Raw genomic sequence first — 21,928 nt, forward strand, 5'->3', positions numbered from 1 at the left:
AGCTGTCAGATGCCAAGTTTGCTTCCATATTCACCTGTGCAATATTATGTAGCAGATGATGACTCTTAGAGTTCACCATAGCCCCGTGTTCTTGAAACTTTTGTTCCGAGTAGCTAATCTAAAACAACAACAACTGGTTCTTTTTTCCTTCAAGAGCCATAATCTTAAAGTCTGCAGGCAGTGATTCCCAGGGGGCTTATGTAACGAAGTCTGCATGTAATTCGTCGACACTCCTCCCAGTGACTGTATTTGGGATCTTGAATGTATTGATGGTGTTTATTGCACAACGCGTCCACCTATTGCTGTTGGGATCTCTTCTGTACCGAGTTAGAGCTCCAGTGACTATATCTTAATATCTATATATCTTGGTCATCATGTATGCAGCAAATAATTTTACTCCTATTTCAACCGATGTTAGTTTGGTATCTAGTCTTAGGTTCAGTATTTTAGTTCATCTGCGTGCCCCTGTTATAACTCGCATTGCATCATTTTTGATAATTTCAACCTTTGTCCACTGGCTAGGAAAAAGAGTAAGGTAGGTGTTGCATAATTAACCATGTAAGTTGGATTTTTTTTCAGGGATATTCCTCCGCGGGCCCTAAGCCTCTGGCTGGCCCACTAAGTGTTGCTTGTTTCTGTTTTACTTGGGCGGAGTCTGAGTATTTATGACTCGTATGGTCGCTTCAGTAAGATTTTGCCATATGTGTTTAACAACTTCTGTTGAATCTAAGTTGAAATCTTAATGGGTTTGTAACTGTGCACTTTGTTAGATAATGTTCCAGTGGTCTGCCGGGTATTTCTGCACAGTGCAGGTTGGAGTTGATACCTTCATATACAAAAAGACAAAATCTTGAAACAAAGCTTTTATAGCAATGAAATTCAAGGTCGAAAATTGTGGAAATTAATATATCAGGTGAAGGGCGTTATCCATCCATGGATTAAATGACGCTAATGAAGGTTTTACTTAAGGATTTTTATCCTTGTGTGGATTGAGCGATTAATGATAACTACAATAATTATATTAACTTTAAAATGAAACGTGTTTCAGATTATTAAAAAATAACCAAAAATATATATATAAGACAAATGTTTTTCTTCCTTAAGATTTAATACTCTACCTTGCTGTAATAATATGCGCAGATGTTCAAAGGTGTTGGGTAACCACCTGCCCCACATGGAGGGGTTGAGGGCGAGCCCCGACCAACACAGCAACTCTACCAGAGGCACCACCGTCATCGTCACCAGGATGACCACCCACACCATCGGCGCCAGGGGTGCCAGGAAGCCCCACGGATCGATCTCTGGTCGGCCAAGACCAGATAATATACCCGAACTGTCATACCAAAATGGCCAGGCGAAGTCTACTGCCTCTGCGCGAGTGGCGGTTACACTGATGGGCCCGATGGAGATATCTGCCTCCTGCATACAGATATATGGGACACTAATACAACCAGATAAGTACTGAAGTTATTATGAATTTTAAACTTAATGTGTAATTATGTTATGTATCAATTTAGGTATTTCATAGCTTGAACTTACTTTTTTTCATACAATGTCCCTGCGACATAATTAATTTAAAACTGTTTTACTGGTGTTAACGAACACAACATTGGGGCATTAATGAACTTTCAAAAGTCATATTATGTTCCAATGGTCCATATGAAGACTTTGACAACTTCAGAACAGGACGTTAATTGGGTCCAATCATTCACGTCCAATCATTAATAATAAATTTACTAACATTTTATTGGGAATATTTTTAGTATGTAAACAGGTGTAAGAGCAGAACTGTTCAGTTAGGTATACATAAATTTGGGTGGAATAAGACGCGCGCGTGTGGGCGCCAGCACATCAAACAGCTGCAATTGAGAGGTTTTGACCCGGGGTTCCAGAAGGGTTCATCCCCACGGGATTACTGGGAGATGTTAGACAAGATGGCCGCATTCCCTTTGTGTAATTCATCTATTTAGAGCAATTCCGTATTACAAGTAATTGTAGTAATAATTAACCTTGCTTAAGTACTTATGTTAATTTAACGTCGTTTGGAAATTTAGAGGAAGCCTTATAGTTGGACATAAAAGCCATCTTAATGAACTAGTTTAAAGGTTCTAAAACAAAATAGTGAGGGTGTACAGACTATGTTTGTCATCACAGCCCAGGCCGTGACAGTCTTGACCCCACACCATTTACTGACTGTCTTCTTGCACCCACACCATTCACTGACTGTCTTCTTGTCCCACACCATTCACTGACTGTCTTCTTGTTCCACACCATTCACTGACTGTCTTCTTGTTCCACACCATTCACTGACTGTCTTCTTGCCCCACACCATTCACTGATTGTCTTCTTGTCCCACACCATTCACTGACTGTCTTCTTGCCCCACACCATTCACTGACTGTCTTCTTGTCCCACACCATTCACTGACTGTCTTCTTGTCCCACACCATTCACTGACTGTCTTCTTGTCCCACACCATTCACTGACTGACTTCTTGTGCCCACACAATGTAACACCGTAAAGGTGTTTTGTTTAGTTTTGTAATTAATATATACAGAGTACATGAGTCAAGTCAGGCAAGATCTTGAGAGGCGTCAGGGTGTCTTACCCATACTCACACCTCTAAGTATTAATGACGACTACCTGACCTGAGGTCAGGTTGTGTGAAATTGACCTCGGTTCTGCTTAAACCGATAATAGCCGGGTGTGTCCTTCAAACAAGCCACTGGTTAAGGTGTGGCTTGATAGATGGCTTGGGGCTATCTACTTGTGGGCGGAGCTGAGCTCCTAGGTTCACAATAAAAACCCAGGGAGCTGTAGATTCGAGAGCAATAGGAAAACAGCCCAGCAGAGCAGAGGACAGCATAGCACAGGCAGACCGTCAGCCGGACGGGGGGGAATCAGCCTGTCAACTGCAGACCACCCCCTCTTCTCTATTTAACTTAGGTAGAATATTGGGTGAGTGAACGTGAAGGTGACTTAGTTCGGGTTTACTAAGATGTTGTGTGATCTCTAGAGGCAGACGGCTGAAATGGTCTCAGATTCTTGTGTGGTAACTCACATTGCTTATTAATCTTCAATTGATTGAATTCTGCTGAATTTATTGTTTACATATATATTTGATTCACTTGCTCATTAATCTGATTTTAGTTGTGTTCCTATAGCTGGGATTCTCGAATATAATATGCAATCTAGAGTGTAGAATACTCATGAGAGGATTGATTTCAAGAATCTTGCATGGAACATGATTCCAGTTGGCACATGCAAACAACATCTTTTATGTACAGACAAGTTCCATTCATTGTCTTGTATGTAATGAACTAGAATGGATGATGGCAGCATTTTCTACTTCTACCTATCTACCCTTTTACCTCTACCACTCCCAACTCCCTCTCCTCCTCCTCCTCTCTCCCAATTTCCCTCTCACCTGACGACACTCCTCACTCGTCCCACCTAATCCTCCCTCCTCTCCTACCTCCCTCACCCCAAACCCTTACTCAGTACTTCATTCTTTATATTTCCTTTTCGTTACTCTTCATTCCCACCCCTGTTACAACAACTCACTGACTGTCTTCTTGCGCCTACACCACTCACTGATTGTTTTCTTGTCCCACACCACTCACTGATTGTTTTCTTGTCCCACACCACTCACTGATTGTTTTCTTGTCCCACACCACTCACTGATTGTTTTCTTGTCCCACACCACTCACTGATTGTTTTCTTGTCCCACACCAATCACTGATTGTTTTCTTGTCCCACACCACTCACTGATTGTTTTCTTGTCCCACACCACTCACTGATTGTTTTCTTGTCCCACACCACTCACTGATTGTTTTCTTGTCCCACACCACTCACTGATTGTTTTCTTGTCCCACACCAATCACTGATTGTTTTCTTGTCCCACACCACTCACTGATTGTTTTCTTGTCCCACACCACTCACTGATTGTTTTCTTGTCCCACACCACTCACTGATTGTTTTCTTGTCCCACACCACTCACTGATTGTTTTCTTGTCCCACACCACTCACTGATTGTTTTCTTGTCCCACACCACTCACTGATTGTTTTCTTGTCCCACACCACTCACTGATTGTTTTCTTGTCCCACACCACTCACAGATTGTTTTCTTGTACCACACCACTCACTGATTGTTTTCTTGTCCCACACCACTCACTGATTGTTTTCTTGTCCCACACTATTCACTGACTGTCTTCTTGTCCCACACTATTCACTGACTGTCTTCCTGTCCCACAACATTCACTGCTGTCTTCCTGTCACACATCATTCACTGTCTGTCTTCCTGTCCCACACCATTCACTGACTGTCTTCCTGTTCCACACTATTCACTGACTGTCTTCTTGTCCTACACCATTCACTGATTACTTTCTTGTCCCACACTATTCACTGACTGTCTTCCTGTCCCACAACATTCACTGCTGTCTTCCTGTCCCACAACATTCACTGACTGTCTTCCTGTCCCACAACATTCACTGCTGTCTTCCTGTCCCACAACATTCACTGACTGTCTTCCTGTCCCACAACATTCACTGCTGTCTTCCTGTCCCACAACATTCACTGCTGTCTTCTTGTCCCACAACATTCACTGACTGTCTTCCTGTCCCACAACATTCACTGACTGTCTTCCTGTCCCACACCATTCACTGACTGTCTTCTTGTCCCACACTATTCACTGACTGTCTTCTTGTCCTACACTATTCACTGACTATCTTCTTGTCCCACACTATTCACTGACTGTCTTCCTGTCCCACAACATTCACTGCTGTCTTCCTGTCCCACAACAGTCACTGACTGTCTTCCTGTCCCACACCATTCACTGACTGTCTTCCTGTCCCACAACATTCACTGCTGTCTTCCTGTCACACATCATTCACTGACTGTCTTCCTGTCCCACACCATTCACTGACTGTCTTCCTGTCCCACACCATTCACTGACTGTCTTCCTGTCCCACACCATTCACTGACTGTCTTCCTGTCCCACACCATTCACTGACTGTCTTCCTGTCCCACACCATTCACTGACTGTCTTCCTGTCCCACACCATTCACTGACTGTCTTCCTGTCCCACAACACTCACTGTCTCCATGCACCTACACGACTCACCTCTCGCTGCACCATGCACCTACACGACTCACCTCTCGCTGCACCATGCACCTACACGACTCACCTCTCGTTGCACCATGCACCTACACGACTCACCTCTCGCTGCACCATGCACCTACACGACTCACCTCTCGTTGCACCATGCACCTACACGACTCACCTCTCGCTGCACCATGCACCTACACGACTCACCTCTCGCTGCACCATGCACCTACACGACTCACCTCTCGCTGCACCATGCACCTACACGACTCACCTCTCGCTGCACCATGCACCTACACGACTCACCTCTCGCTGCACCATGCACCTACATGACTCACCTCTCGCTGCACCATGCACCTACACGACTCACCTCTCGCTGCACCATGCACCTACACGACTCACCTCTCGTTGCACCATGCACCTATACGACTCACCTCTCGCTGCACCATGCACCTACACGACTCACCTCTTGCTGCACCATGCACCTACACGACTCACCTCTCGCTGCACCATGCACCTACACGACTCACCTCTCGCTGCACCATGCACCTACACGACTCACCTCTCGCTGCACCATGCACCTACACGACTCACCTCTCGTTGCACCATGCACCTACACGACTCACCTCTCGCTGCACCATGCACCTACACGACTCACCTCTCGCTGCACCATGCACCTACACGACTCACCTCTCGCTGCACCATGCACCTACACGACTCACCTCTCGCTGCACCATGCACCTACACGACTCACCTCTCGCTGCACCATGCACCTACACGACTCACCTCTCGCTGCACCATGCACCTACACGACTCACCTCTCGCTGCACCATGCACCTACACGACTCACCTCTCGCTGCACCATGCACCTACACGACTCACCTCTCGCTGCACCATGCACCTACACGACTCACCTCTCGCTGCACCATGCACCTACACGACTCACCTCTCGCTGCACCATGCACCTACACGACTCACCTCTCGCTGCACCATGCACCTACACGACTCACCTCTCGCTGCACCATGCACCTACACGACTCACCTCTCGCTGCACCATGCCTACCATTCCCGTCCACGAGCCGTCGTCCGCCCTGGTGCCAAAACCATAATCCCGGGGCACCACATTGGTGTATCTGGGAGGAAAGACAATGCTTTATTTGTCATTGTTTAGACCTGTGTGTTATTGTGTTTATCATCTTTCTGTATGGAGTAATAACCCTTTTCTGTGTCGCCCACGCTGGAGTGTTTAGTCTGATGCATGTATCAGCAACATTGTTTTATAATCTTACTGTGATTATATCATATCTTGTTCTTTCGTCTCGAGATCAGTATTTTTTCTGCCTGTTCTCACTTTTATTCACCTATTTTCCTTCATTCTCCTCTCCTCTTTCTATGACTAACGTCTCCTCTCTCTCTCTCATTGTTTATTATTCTGTAATTTATTGAGTCTTCATGTTCAGATTAATGTTTTCCTTTTCTGATATATTAATTAGTTCATTTTCGTATTTTGTTGTACATTGTTGAGTGACTTACGAAAAATTGAGAGTTGTGGCCAGGTACTCGACCACGTTAGCAATGGGTCCCGTGTGGATGAATCGCCTTGCTGTGGGATCAGTCGGGTCCACCGTCAGCAGGGCGTTGTGAGCTGACATGTTGATCACAGACACCCGAAGGTTGGGTGCTTGCACGAACCTGCAACATAAGTGAAGTTGAATTGAATATTTTATTCATAAATGTTCGTTTTGTACATTTATAGTTGGGTTAGCTTGTAAATTATTTACAAATAATTTACATAATAGAATGTTATAATAAAATCATTACATAAAATGTACATTTCTAAACTATATACTCACGAATTGATATATATTTAGAAGCTCCATTTATCAATTATTTCAAAGTCATTGTAGATGTCAAATTCAGAATAAGTATATGTATAACGTGTACACATAATTACAATAATGACTGAACTAAACAGTTCAGTTTAAAATTGTGGTGTAAGGCTAGTATCATTAACCTTACAAATTGAACGATGTTATATATTGAGCAAATAAAGTGTAGTTTTTCATTAGAGTGGTGACACATATTACCATATTTTACTTTACAAAAGAAGGCCGATGAGAATACAATTTTAAAGGACTAATGTAAACTAATCATTTAGTTAATTTAAAAAAAAATGTTCACACCCGCAGCTCTCTGTCAACAGAATCAAGGGTCATCCTGGATTAAAATAACTCCAAACACACAATTCAGGTAACACTGGTCTGACTTCAATAGGACTCAAAATACCTGTCTATAAATCATCTCTCTGTGACAGTACTTCCTCTCAAGTCCATCTATCCAACTGCTGGGTCTCACTAATTTCAATACTGAATAGTTGTTATTTTCAATCCTAAAATACTTGCTACTCTGTTATATATATATATCAGACATCCTTAAGCTATATTTCCTGACAGTTAAGTTTATATTTCTGGAAACGTTGAAGTGGCCTGTAACAAACGAGTGCCTGAAAACCGAACTGAATGAGTTTGTTGGAATGGTTTGCATAATATTCCTTCAGGCAGAAGGATATCATTCGTTTGTGAACTATTTCTTCAAGTGTAGATGTGAACATCAGAACCTGATGTGAGATTGCAATAAGTGTGAAGATGGACACCCAAGATACGTTTTGAACATTTCCTCCATTCACAATTAAGCTTACTAATATCAGCGTTTTGAAGGTCCGATCCATTCAGGCTTAGTCATTGACTGTTAAATAACTTTCCTGTCGACCAAGTGCCAAAATTACCGAGTTCATCCATAATGACATTTGTTCTAACTTTTCTGTTCTGGTCTCCAAAAGAATTGGAAAATTTTACAAGTGGCCCCTTTGAGAAAATAATGTCCGAGATGCTTTTCAGAATACCTTACAATAATCTGTCTGCCTAGCAGTATTAATTTGGGGTCAATGAAAAAAAGAATCCTGAGAGTTAAAGGGAACTAATTACAGCAGATGTGTCAGGATTGAAAGTTGGGATGTGCAGTATTCTGCTCTGGATCTTTTACATATTTCTAGCAAGGTTTCCATAGCATCCTTGGTCGGTGCGAGCAGAACTAGATCAGCATAGAAAACATTGTCCTCACTGCCTATTCGACATCCAGGTCGAGTGGCTCCTAACTCTTTTCAACAATGTATGTAGATAAATAGCAAGCAATATTGGGCCTTGTTTCACAATACAATGAAACAGTACTTTGATTGACCTTATTTTTTAAATCAGATATATTCAGAGAGGGCATTGCTGCATTTGACAGCTAATTAACATACATAACGAGCAATTTATAAATATTTAGCAACGACAGGACATTCTTTATTGTTTCATTCTCCACTCACTGGTGGAGCGTCTCCATCTCATGCTAAGGAGTGAGAATTTAACAAATTCTTAAATTTTTGGTCTGTTCAACTTTGTCCAAAGTTTTGGAAGCATCAAGAAAGAGAGAGAGAGAGAGAGAGAGAACGGAGCTGCTTTGTGAGTTGCAGTACTGAAGAGTTTCCGTCACCATGAAACTACAGAGCGTTGTTGAGCAACCAGATTTGTATTATAAACTGTCTGAAGTGTCTAGTTCGTCATGTTACGGCCCTCTAGGGACGCAACGGGGTTCTTACTCTGATGTTATTAGAGGAAGTAGTATCCGGCCCCAAGCCAGTAGTGGCTTTCAAGGAATGAGATCCGTGACGCAAGAAACTTAAAGGGGGAAGGGAAATAAAGTTAAGAACTTAAGACTACAATTATTACCATCACCAAATAAATAATATATAAAAGAGTGCACAGGGGGAGGGGTATTAACACTGTACAGGGGAAATATACAATCGTCTTCTCCTGAAGACTCTGGATCCAAATTTCGCGGTGCTGGGTCCTCGGTGCTTTCGTGGTCTCTTGACGAATCCTTCGACCAAGCTGAGTCTACCCCAAACACAGGCCAGCCAAAACACGGGTCCACTGGGGGCACCGCCGTGGAGGCCGTCAACCACAAGTCCAGCAGGTCTGCTGGCAGGTTCTGGATCAGCCACGCAGGTCAGGCCACTCCATGAACGATACTAGGGTAGCGCCCTAGTCAGGAGCCTCGTGTGATACCACAAATCACTCTCCTGTCCTCAATACTCCAGTGGATAATCGTCTCCAGCAGTCGGTCCCAGGTAAGACAATCCTTCTACTGCCACTACACTGGCAGGGTAACACACCACAGTGTTCTTCCGGGAGACGACTTCACAGCTGCTACAGCAAGGCACAAGGTAAGGGGACGGCTGCCTCGGGTAGACTGACTCAACTTCCATCACAGCAGTCCCAGGTCGACTCTGTAAGCAGACACGTCATCAATAACAGGGGCACTAAAACACCTCACTTACAGGCTCAGACACAAACGCCCGTCATATCCACTCCATAGATGGCGCTGTTGTCTGAGCACCACCTCACCAGAGGTCAGCAGCGGCGGTGTTGTGAGCTGCACAGGACTGGAAACTGGCCCTTGTGGCCGGTACACCTCGTCCTTGCCAGGTGTCGTCGTCCATTTGGAGGGGGTTTCGGGAGCTGACCCACAGATGGCGTGGTAGTCACTGCTCCGTGCTCGGACGCTGGATCCGGGTTCGTAACAGTCAACCAGAAAGTCTATGAGTGTATAATCAAATAATTTGTTTAATAGTGGGTTTAAAGCAACAGCTCTGTATTCAGCAGAGGAGGATATAGAAGCTCGAGTTTATGTCTATTTTTTGGGGGTGGGGCGAAGCCTTAAAGATGGATTGAGGAATGAAGCATATAGCTGTAGGTAACACTCCGACAACTGCGTGATTAGGCAGTCACTATGCTAATTACTAATCAGCTTGGGTTTTCGGATCCCTCGAGACCAGGAGTGGTGAACCGTCTGCCAAAAATCTCATAAGTTTTCTAAAAAAATATCTCGGGTCCACATTGTAATCTTGAACAGCAAATTAATAAACTCTTTATAAAAAAACTCCCGTTGCTTATTTGCGTATATTTAATGTATTGAAGACTAAATCACACATCATAAGATGGGGTGATGACGACATTTCGGTCCATCCTGGACCGAAACAAATCGGAGCATCAAGTCAATTGTTTTTTTATTATTATTATTATTTTCTACCACAGATGTGGCCATACATTCACAATGCTAATCAGCATATATACATTTTCTTCTGTCCTCCATAGACAGGTTTAGAGATGTGTTAAACATATAGTTCAGGGGTTTATTGAACAATCAACCACAGAAGGTGATTCGGTGCTTTTAAAATGCTAAGCTTACTTACGTACGTAAATATACAGATACACAGTTATACGTATGCCCTACATAGAGTGTTCGATGTGTCTTTTACATAGTGTCATTAATGTGCATTTACAAAGGTGAAATGTAATTCTGATCAGCTTCCATATATACTTTTTACTTTTTTTTTTATTTTTACATGCAAGCATGCTTATAAGTTCCATAAAAGTAAACAAATACAACATAGAACAGAACAAAATGACAAAGCACAAACGTGCAAAAACATAAACGAACTAATGTACTAAACACAAAAGTGCAGGCCGGAAGGGCCGACCACAAAACAACAATAATTACAAACAAAATACTTCAATTAAGTTAAACACAGCGGAATACAATACAGAAATAACACACCAAAACATTAAATATTGTCCGGGTTTCTCGGTAAGCGACAGTATAAGTACTTAATCCTGGCAAGGTCACCAATTGTCGGGGTTTCTCGGTAAGCGACAGTATAAGTACTTAATCCTGGCAAGGTCACCAATTGTCGGGGTTCACCTCATTACGAGAGGGGCGAGTAACAGTATACTCAAGGTCACTCACCGTAGCCCTGCGGGTCTTCACTCTATCCTCACGGTGCCACTGTACGCCAGGAGAGTATCCCAGTCAATCCCAACCGGCCTCTGATCGAGAAGGAGTGGGAACACAACTTGTTCACTTAACTATTGTGTGCCCGCCCCGTCATGGGCTCTACTACTAACCACAAGGTCGCCAACTGGTGTTTCCGGTGCCCAGTAACACGTCAGTGGTTTTGTTGAATTGTGGTAACAGTGGCAAGGACACACTCAATAGATCTGATGTCAGGCAGGTATTTATTTCTGTCACTCTTTCCTTTCAGGTATTATATAGCCACAAGAAATATGGAGGGGATGATGTAAACACCAATGTACTTTGTATTTTACTTAAAACTCATTCAAAGACAACACAAGATTATATCAATAAGCAAACAGCTGTTCCAAGCAGAAGTCGCTCGTTCCCACACATACAATCATGAACTCGCCAAGCTGGCAATGCTCCCCCTCGCGTCAATGTCAAAATCAGCTGGGCCGCGCCCTTCTCGCCATGTGAACGTTTATTGCTTGTTTTCCTGGCGTCACGTGCTCTGTTTCTTTAAATTCTCAAAGATCACTAGAAGTTCGAACACACAATATTTGCGACAATAGCACGTAAATACTTCGCTACACTGATCTTGAGCTCAATCAAACATTTCTATATTAAAGGTCACAATAATTCACTGTCATGGTATTACACACTGCCCTTCATTTAATGATAACGTATGCAAGTATATATCACTGGAGTTCTCAGTAATTCCTTTCATGGGCGATAACACAATTAATCACTGCACACATGAATGATTATTCAATACACAAGCATAGACATATAGATATATGGAAGAATCATAGACATCAATAATGGTAATAACATAGTTACTGGGCACATAGCCTAACTCCAAATACTGGCATATTTATATATATATTCTCTCATTAAATAACTGATCATATTAAAGTCTCATGAAAGACATTATCAACACAGTAAATTCATCAATTACTCCGGGTGCCTGCACACACCAATAGTAGTAATAAACTCCGTGAGCACTCTATGTAGTCCCACTCTGCACACTGGTGCCTTACTGTGACATAGGTGAGCCTTGCTCACGACATACAAAATACTCTGGCTAAATAATATAGCTGACTAAAGGGGAATTGGGAGGGAAACTAGAATCACCTACTTCCACCTATCCTCCGGTGAGAGTTGAGTTGTAGCTCCTGGTCCAGGCTCCTGCCTCGTGTAGGGAACGCCCCCACACACACACTGTCGTGTCCTCCAGGAACTCAATCAACGTCCCACCATAAGCGCGTCGTCTCCGTGCCTTTTCACTGCAGGTCCGTGCTCCTCCTCGACTTCTTGTAGGGTTGGAGTCGGTCTCCCGGCCGTCAACTTCTCCTCCCAGCTACGGCTGCCTGGCAACATCTCGGCGGCAGTCGTTCGGATTCCCGAATAGTTTTCTTCTTCCACTGCTTCCCGGTGGCACGGTCCAGCCACTACGCCGTCACAAACAGGTGAACTGCCTCAGACGTCGCATACGTCACTGCACAGACTTCACTTCTTCTTGCACAGTACCTGTCCTGGAGCACTTGTTGCTCAATATTCCGTCGATTCCCTCTCTGGTCCAACACATGCACGAAGGAAGACCTCACAGAGTACTTGCAGACTTCGGGTGACGCGTAAAATCCACGAGAGCGGGAAACAACTGTCAAACTGACAGGACCAATTTTCGCACGTCCAACCACCTTGATGTGTCTTGTCAGACTGATTCCCTCCGGAGGATTGGCCCAGCCACTACGTCATCACTGTGAAGCTATCAGCCGTCGCATACGTCGCTGCCTAGACTTCACCTGCACGACACCTGTTCCTGGAGCACTTGTTGCTCAATATTCTGTCAATTCCTTCTCTAGTCCAACACATGAACGAAGGAAGACCCCACAGGTGATGGCAGACCACAGGTGATGCGTAAATCCTCCGGAGACGGGGTAAACTGTCCAACTGACAGGACCCCCAGCGCACGTCCGACCTCCTTGACGTGCTGTCTTAGACTGATGGCGCCGCCGTGGCGCACTGACCGGACCCCCTTTCCTTCGTGACATCATATTCGCCACGGGAGGTTTTCATTGGCTCCCTGTGCCACGTCGCTGTCGGTGACCAATCTGGTGTCACTGACGTCACACAGTTTTGGCGGCAAAACAGAGTAGCCAGCGCCATATTGGCTTCCTAAAGGGCCTAAACTGCAGGCCAAAATACTCTTCTTTTATAAATTTCTCGGCACTTCGAGAACACTACATTCTGCCACATATATCAAACTGATGCCTGCGATGTAGAGAACGCTCGGGTAAAGTGGGCACGACTCTTACAGCAGGCGTGGGAGGAATATAAGGGGGGAACACCGTCACAATATACAGAACAAGGCTATCAGCACCGCAAACACACACGGAGAGGCACCAACACAAAACGAAAATAATAATAATAATAATAAAAATAAAAATAATAATAACAATAAAAATAATAATAATAATAAAAATAACAAGAAAGGAATACAAGTATACAACAAACAAAAAGAAAAGCACAATGGCAAAACAAGACAAAAAGCATAAACCCAGACCGGGTCACGCCAACAGCATGAAGGGCACTCAACACTACACAAACAGCATCATAAAAACATAGAACCACAAAGCACAACATAAGAACATGACATCCACAACCAGACACACACACTAACCAAACCCCGGACTGCACAGGAACCGGACACACACACACACACACACAAGCCACACAAAGAAATCCACAACCACAAACTGGAGCACGCAGGAACCGGGAAACAAACCCGCCCCACCCACTCACACACACCCGACATGCACCCCACAACCATGCTGTGACGATAATCTCCTTCAAGAGATTGAGCCTGCTCTTCCCTCCAAAATTACGTCTTCACAATTATATAAAAAGACTATGGAAGAAATGTCCAACAACGACAACAACACCAACACCAGCAAGGCTTGCAAGGGTGAGCAGAAACGTATGCAGCCCGCCACCTGTTCGGACCCAAATCACCAAACTACCCGTTGATCGCTACGGCTCCGCTGATTGGTCGCCGGTCTGGCTGCACCTGCACTCGCCCCCCAATACTACCCGATGTCTGGGGTCGCCCCAACATCAGTCTTCAGAATGTTCCGTGCTTTCGTAGCCAGCACACCTCCCAGCTAGACTCTAGAGTGTACTGAGAGAGGTGGTGGCTTTAAGCCAATATTCCAGCACCTCCCACTTACTGTTGTATTGCACTTCTTGTTATTTTGCCTTAACGTAACTTTCATTGTGTCATTTAAGTATTCTTATTATTTTGATTCATTGATTTTATTATACATATTTGTTTGTCCATATTTTCATGTTTTGATTTATTTAACGTAATTAAAATTTCATTGTTAAAGTTTACTTGTGTTTTGTGTGTCTTCTCCTTACCTTACCACAGACGAAGTTCCAGTTTTTCTATTTTTTTTATAACTATGTGACGAGGCCATACCCCTAGCCTTAAACAGCCGAACACCAACGCGTTACCGTCACAAGTTATATGGGGGCCTGTCCTAGGAGCTTCACTCAGGTACTGGTGCCAAGTGGTAATTTATGGTAAGCGTATTTAACTCTGTTAACGTAGCTTTACTATTTTTCATTCAATTTCATTTTTTATAAGGTGCGGTGTATTGTGCATTACGAGAGTAACATATAGTGAAGGTGAGACAACTTTGGATTACGTGGTGACTGTAGGCCGCAGTCATACTCTTAATTGGTCATCTCTCCCTCCATGTTATTACTCGTATTTACCATCTATGTCCCTTGAATATTTCTCATTCTGACAGATCATCATATTGGTACCCTGGTACTGTGGTCTGCCCCGGGTCAAGAGTACCCAATCTTCTGCAATCTGACTGTAGGAGGACAAAGAGGGCCATAGTTCCTCTAGCTCGAACTTTAGTTGCTGAATTGGGACCTCAGCAGCAGTTCTCGTCACCAGTTGACACCTCGCACCCCTACACGTCAGTCAGAGATGATGATACATACAACGGTAGGGAATTAGCTTATTTTTTCAGAGCACAAAAGTTCGCTAATTCTGTAAGTATCATATTAAATTCAGTAGGAAAAACTTGCTTTATGTCCTATAGAGACTTGGCAAGGTATGCCTACATCCTTGGACTACCAATTTTACTTTTGAAGCATTTAACTGTTTCATTTGTTTTCGAAACTTTGTTTCATTTGTTAGTAGGATTTTCTTGCCCTTATTCTCTTACATGAGTACCGGGTACAAGATTTCCTGCGCCCTTGATTTAATTTAATCATTTAATATCTTTCACTTAACGTTAATTGTTAAAGATCACACAGGATAGGTACCAGTTGCCACGTTGTCCTGTTTCTGACATTTCATTATTGAACATTCGTGTACCTTTATTTGCTAATTTCACCATGTTTCGTCTCCAAACTTTCCGTGCAAATCCAGCAGGTGAAATAGGGACTTTAAGTCGTGCCAAGAGGACTGAACTACAAACTCTTGCACATGAGTATCAACTAGAAGTTCCCTACCAAGCCAACAAAAATGACCTACACAACCTGTTGCTGGATTACTATTTAGAGCAAGGTAAGATAGACTCTGAAACTCATGAAACTTACTATATTGCAGATAAAACTGATTTGGCAACGCTGAAACTCAAACTAGAGCTGGCCAAGATTGAACGTGAGCAGCAAAGGGAAGCCCGCGAACAGCAAAGGGAAGCAGCTGACATACGAAGGGAAGAAATCACCCTCAGAGAACGTGAAGCTGCCTTGAGGAGAGAAGAACACGAACGTGGACTCGCCCTCCAGGAACGTGAGGTTGCACTACTCCAGGAGCGGGAACGAGTACAGCTTGAAACCAAACGACGCGAGTTGGAGATGCAACGCGAACATGACAAGCAACAAGCGACTCTGGCTCTAGAGTGTCGTCAACGGGAATACACGTTGGAAACTTCACACCTCGCTCAACGCCAGCAAGCTACTGCCAATCTTCCCGTCAGTTTTAATATATCACATGCAAGTAAGTTAATGCCATCCTTTGTAGAAGCAGAAGTTGATGTGTTCTTTACCACCTTTGAAACCCTTGCTAATCAACTCAGTTGGCCTGTCGACCAATGGGCCACACTTCTCAGAGTCCATCTTACAGGTAGAGCTGCAGTCACACTCAGTACTTTGGCGTCTGAGAATGACTACTACACTCTGAAACAAGCAGTGTTGGACGCCTACCTCCTCTCTACTGAAAGTTATAGAAGGAAATTTCGTGACCACCTGAAGGCAAGTACCACTACCTTCCTTGAGTTTGCTAACACGAAACGGAGGTATTTCATGAAATGGCTGGAAGCAGCACATGTCTCTACTTTTACAGAACTCGTCAACCTGATGCTTGTTGAAGAATTCTTGAGACGTGTGCCGCCTCCTGTCCGCCTCTACTTAGCAGATAAAGAAGAAACCGACTACCTGAAGTGTGCTAAGTCGGCTGACACTTACAGCCTCATCCACCGGCTGACACCTGAACCATCCTCCAGTAAGAAGTCGTGGTACAGTTACGAGAAGGTGAGCCCCGATCAAGCTGGTTCACAACTGTACTGCAAGTATTGTAGACTCTATGGACATACCATAGACAAGTGTGGTAAGTCTCAATACAAGGGAACCACTGACCAACAACGACCCAAACCAACTCCTCCTAAGTCCGGTAAGCCTGTGATGAATGTTGGTGTTGATGTTAATGATCTTTCTCTTTTCAGTAACCACCTGTATACTGGAACTGTCTCTGCCAACGGTTCAAATCCGGAGGGACGTTTCAAATTGAAGATCTTGAGGGACACAGCGGCTCTACAATCGATCATCTTGAAGTCGGCTGTGCCCAACATAGTCTACACCGGGGAAACGGTCTTCATCACTGACCTCACTGCTACTACTCCATACCCTCTCGCCAGAGTCCACCTGGATTGTCCCTACGTGAACGGGGAAGTCCAAGTCGCCGTCAGGGAAAAGCCTTTTCCCATGCCTGGAGTGCAACTTCTCCTAGGCAACGACTTGGCAGAAGACCTGCAACCAACCAACCTGATCGTCATGGACAAACCCCAGGTGTGTAACTCTGTGCCAAGTAACCCTATTCTTGAGTATGTTCCAGCAGAGGTTCAAGAGAGTGATGATGTTTCTCCTCCGGTTCTCGTGACCACCCGTGCACAAGCCGCACGTCCACAGCCAGCTGACTCTACTGCTACCGCTGTCCCTCAAGACCCTCAGAAACTACCCCCGCATCTGACCAAGTTGGAGTTCCGTAAGTTGCAGAGGGAAGATCGTACTTTAACACCATTGTTTTTTCAGGCTGAGACTCAACCCGACAGTATTCCTGGGTTCTTCCTAGAGAACGACTTGCTCTACCGCCGATATAGACCCAGTAAACTGAAGGAGGAGGACGATTGGGCCAACACCGAACAACTTGTGATTCCCACCAGCCTGCGGCCCACTATTCTACACCTGGCCCACGGATCATTCTCCCACTACGGCTTCAACAAGACTTACCATGGGATTCGTCAAGACTACTACTGGCCAGGTATGGTAAATAACGTCAAACAGTACGTAAAACAGTGTCATACATGTCAGATGGCAGGCAAACCGAACGTCTCCATTCCCAGAGCACCACTGATTCCCATACAGGTGCCTGCGGAACCTTTCCACAGACTCATAATAGACTGTGTTGGTCCTTTACCTCGGACCAGTTCAGGTAACGCCTACATCCTAACCATCCTGTGTCCTACCACCAGATTTCCCATAGCAGTTCCAGTGAAGAACATCACGGCTGCTACGGTTATCAAACATCTACTGAAGATCTTCACTCAATACGGATTTCCCAGGGAGATTCAAAGTGACTGTGGCACCAACTTCACCAGTGATCTCTTCAAAAGGACACTGGAGGAGTTCAACATCAAACAGGTATTGTCCAGCCCCTATCATCCTGCTTCACAGGGTTCTCTTGAACGTAGTCATCAGACCATCAAAGCACTCTTGAAAAAGTTTTGTAGTGAAACCTCAAAGGATTGGGATAAGCAGATTGACCTAATAATGTGTATTTTCAGAAGTCTCCCCAATGAGTCCCTAGGAGTATCTCCTTATGAGATGCTCTACGGCCGTAAGTGCCGTACTCCCCTTAAGGCTTTCAAAGACTCTCTCAGAGATGCCACCTTCAGTGAGCATCAGAATGTGCCCCAGTTTCTTCAAAACCTTCAGCACATTCTAGAGAGAGTCCACCGCTTTGCCCATGATAATCTATTGAAAGCCCAGGTGAGAATGAAGACTCATTACGACCAGACCAGCAAAGTAAGAAAATTCAAGCCGGGAGACTTCGTCCTTGCTTATTTCCCTATCCCAGGTTCACCTTTACAAAACAGATTTTCAGGACCCTACTGCGTCAAAGAGTGCAGGAATAATAATAATTATGTGATAGAGACTCCAGATAGGCGGCGGAAGACCCAGCTGTGCCACGTCAACCTCCTGAAGCAATATAATGGTACTCCTCCCACTGTCTTGATTAACTATTCCACATTCACAGAACCCTACATCCACAGTGAGACCTTCCCAGCTTCTCCTCCCGAAAGCACTGACAAGGAGTCAGCGCTTTCTAATTCCGAAATCCTTAATGATCTTCCCAAATACTTTCAGGATAATCATAGTGCACCTCTCGTCAAGATCTTCAGAGAACATCAAGAGTTGTTCAGAGATGATCCCCAAGAGTGTAATGTTACCCAGCACGACATCCAACTGCTCCCCGACACCCGGCCGATTCGTCAACCCTTCTACCGAATCAGCCCGAGCAAGAAGGAAGTCATGCGTGCTGAGGTGCAGTACCTCTTGGACCATGGACTGGCTACACCTTGTGAGTCCCCCTGGGCCTCACCTTGTATCTTGGTGCCCAAACCCCAAGGTAAGGTGCGGTTGTGCACTGACTATCGAAAACTGAACTCTGTCACTGTCAAGGATGCTTACCCCTTGCCAAGGATAGATGACATCCTTGATGCCATTGGTAGTGCCCAGTACTTGTCCCAAGTGGACTTGCTTAAGGGGTACTATCAAGTGTGTCTAACGGAGCGCGCTAAAGAGATATCTGCCTTCATCACTCCTTTTGGACTTTTCAGATATGAACGCCTTCCTTTCGGACTATGTAATGCCCCGGCCACCTTTCAAAGAGCTGTCAACCGTGTCATCCAGGGCTTGGATAACACATACGCCTACCTGGACGATATCGTCGTAGCCTCCAACTCCTGGAGTGAACATCTGCTCCAGCTGCGACGTCTGTTCTCCAAGCTCCTGACAGCCGGCCTCACCATCAACCTGGGCAAGTCCACTTTCGCGAAAGGTAAAGTGCGTTATCTGGGTCATGTTATTGGGAGTGGCAGCATAGCTCCGTTAGACTCACACACTCAAGCTATCCTACAGTATCCACAGCCTACCACCAGGAAGCAGCTCCTGCGCTTCCTTGGTCTTGCCTCTTACTACCGTAGGTTTGTGAGGAATTTCAGTACAGTCGCCACACCTCTAATTCTATTAACCAGTCCCAAGCAACGGTATAATTGGACCATGCAGCAAACCGTTGCTTTCGAACAACTCAAATTCCTCCTCTGTTCTAACCCCATTCTCGCCTCTCCAGATATCACCAAGCCTTTCGTCCTTCATGTCGACGCCAGTGGTACCGGCGTTGGTGGTGTCCTGATGCAACTACGAGGCGAGGAGGTTCTACCTGTCAGCTACTACAGCTACAAACTGAAACCACACCAGAGGAACTACAGCACTATTGAAAAGGAGCTACTATCCATCGTCCTGAACCTCCAACACTTCGCTCCGTACCTACAAGGCGCCAGGTCTACCACCATCTTCTCAGACCACAACCCTCTCCGCTTCCTACATCAAGCCCAATTCACCAACCAGCGTCTTCTACGATGGGCTCTGTATTTACAAGACTTCAACCTGGAGATCCGCTATATCAAGGGTTCTGACAACACCATAGCCGATGCCCTCTCCAGAGTTTATGAAGTAGAAGCGACTCCATCCATTACTCCACCACATAACGACGTACTTCTTCCAGAACCGCAGGCTTCGGGGGAGAGTTGTGACGATAATCTCCTTCAAGAGATTGAGCCTGCTCTTCCCTCCAAAATTACGTCTTCACAATTATATAAAAAGACTATGGAAGAAATGTCCAACAACGACAACAACACCAACACCAGCAAGGCTTGCAAGGGTGAGCAGAAACGTATGCAGCCCGCCACCTGTTCGGACCCAAATCACCAAACTACCCGTTGATCGCTACGGCTCCGCTGATTGGTCGCCGGTCTGGCTGCACCTGCACTCGCCCCCCAATACTACCCGATGTCTGGGGTCGCCCCAACATCAGTCTTCAGAATGTTCCGTGCTTTCGTAGCCAGCACACCTCCCAGCTAGACTCTAGAGTGTACTGAGAGAGGTGGTGGCTTTAAGCCAATATTCCAGCACCTCCCACTTACTGTTGTATTGCACTTCTTGTTATTTTGCCTTAACGTAACTTTCATTGTGTCATTTAAGTATTCTTATTATTTTGATTCATTGATTTTATTATACATATTTGTTTGTCCATATTTTCATGTTTTGATTTATTTAACGTAATTAAAATTTCATTGTTAAAGTTTACTTGTGTTTTGTGTGTCTTCTCCTTACCTTACCACAGACGAAGTTCCAGTTTTTCTATTTTTTTTATAACTATGTGACGAGGCCATACCCCTAGCCTTAAACAGCCGAACACCAACGCGTTACCGTCACAATGCACACAAATGGAAACAACTGACAACACACAATACACAAAGGAATCATGAGGTGACAGGACCAAACGTCTCCGAAGCCCAAGGATACCTTCGCTTGTAGGCCTCCCAAATCAAATATTCCCTGTCGGTAGGGGGACGATCCCGCTGCCGCCGTGGGCCCATCATAAACTCGGGAATCTCCAGATCAGGCGGAAACGGTCACTCGTTAAGCTCACCGACGCAAGTCGCATAACGAGGCTGGGGAGCGCAATCCACATCCTTCGAGGTAGCAGACGACACCGATGAAGCGTACGAGGGCTGCCGAGACGGCCGCGTCGCCGTACGCACAGGAGCAGGGGACAATCGACGAGATGGTAACGCCTCCACCGAGACCGCAGGATACACTGAAGAGATGGCCGGAGACGGAAGAGGCGTCGAGACCGCAACCAATGAAACGGGGACTGAGGAAGGGGTTACAGACCCCCCAGAACGACCAGTCTTTTTCAACACCATCACCAGGCCACCCCGCTCACCACGAACCTCAGCAGGGGGAACCACCCCCCACGAAAAACCGGAGCCATCCGAGGCAGGCGACGCACCCGAAGCAGGAACCACAGACAACATATCTGAAGTGGAGGCCGAAACACCGGCACTGGCATCCACAGGCAAATGCACCTCCGCTGTCACCGTAGTATGCAACGCAACCGGAGCCACTCCTACGTCACCGGCAGATCCACAAGCATCGAAGTCGCCAACGTCAGCCCATGCTGAAGATGAACGCCGGAAACACGCAGGCTCTGGCCGCACATCATCAGACCCGGAGGCTGACTCAGAGACACGTGCAACACAAGCTGGGCGAACCGATGCACGTCGCAGAACGGTAGCATCCTCAACCACATGGGGCACCAGGCCAGGCACAGGAGGAAGCGCCGGATCCATCCCATCACCCAGCACAGCCGGAACAGACGGCGAGGGTGCAGGGACAGGGTCAGACGCAGCAGAGGACGAACTGGAAGTCGGGGGATTCGAGCAGAAGGTAGTCTGAAGAACCCCAGGGACACTAGTCGGAGCAGGACGATCACCAGGCGACGACACAACCTCCGGAAGAGAGGCGATAACAACAGGGGGCGCACCAGGCAGCGCAACAGGC

General features: G+C 45.5%; 1 pseudogene; it reads right to left on the bottom strand.

Annotated features, from left to right (window-relative positions):
* LOC123771518 (probable glutamate receptor) overlaps positions 1 to 21,928 on the bottom strand; it is a 146,041-nt pseudogene that overhangs the window by 79,117 nt on the left and 44,996 nt on the right.

This window comes from Procambarus clarkii, chromosome 76 (genome assembly GCF_040958095.1).
Source record: "Procambarus clarkii isolate CNS0578487 chromosome 76, FALCON_Pclarkii_2.0, whole genome shotgun sequence".
NCBI classification, from domain to species: Eukaryota; Metazoa; Arthropoda; class Malacostraca; order Decapoda; family Cambaridae; genus Procambarus; species Procambarus clarkii.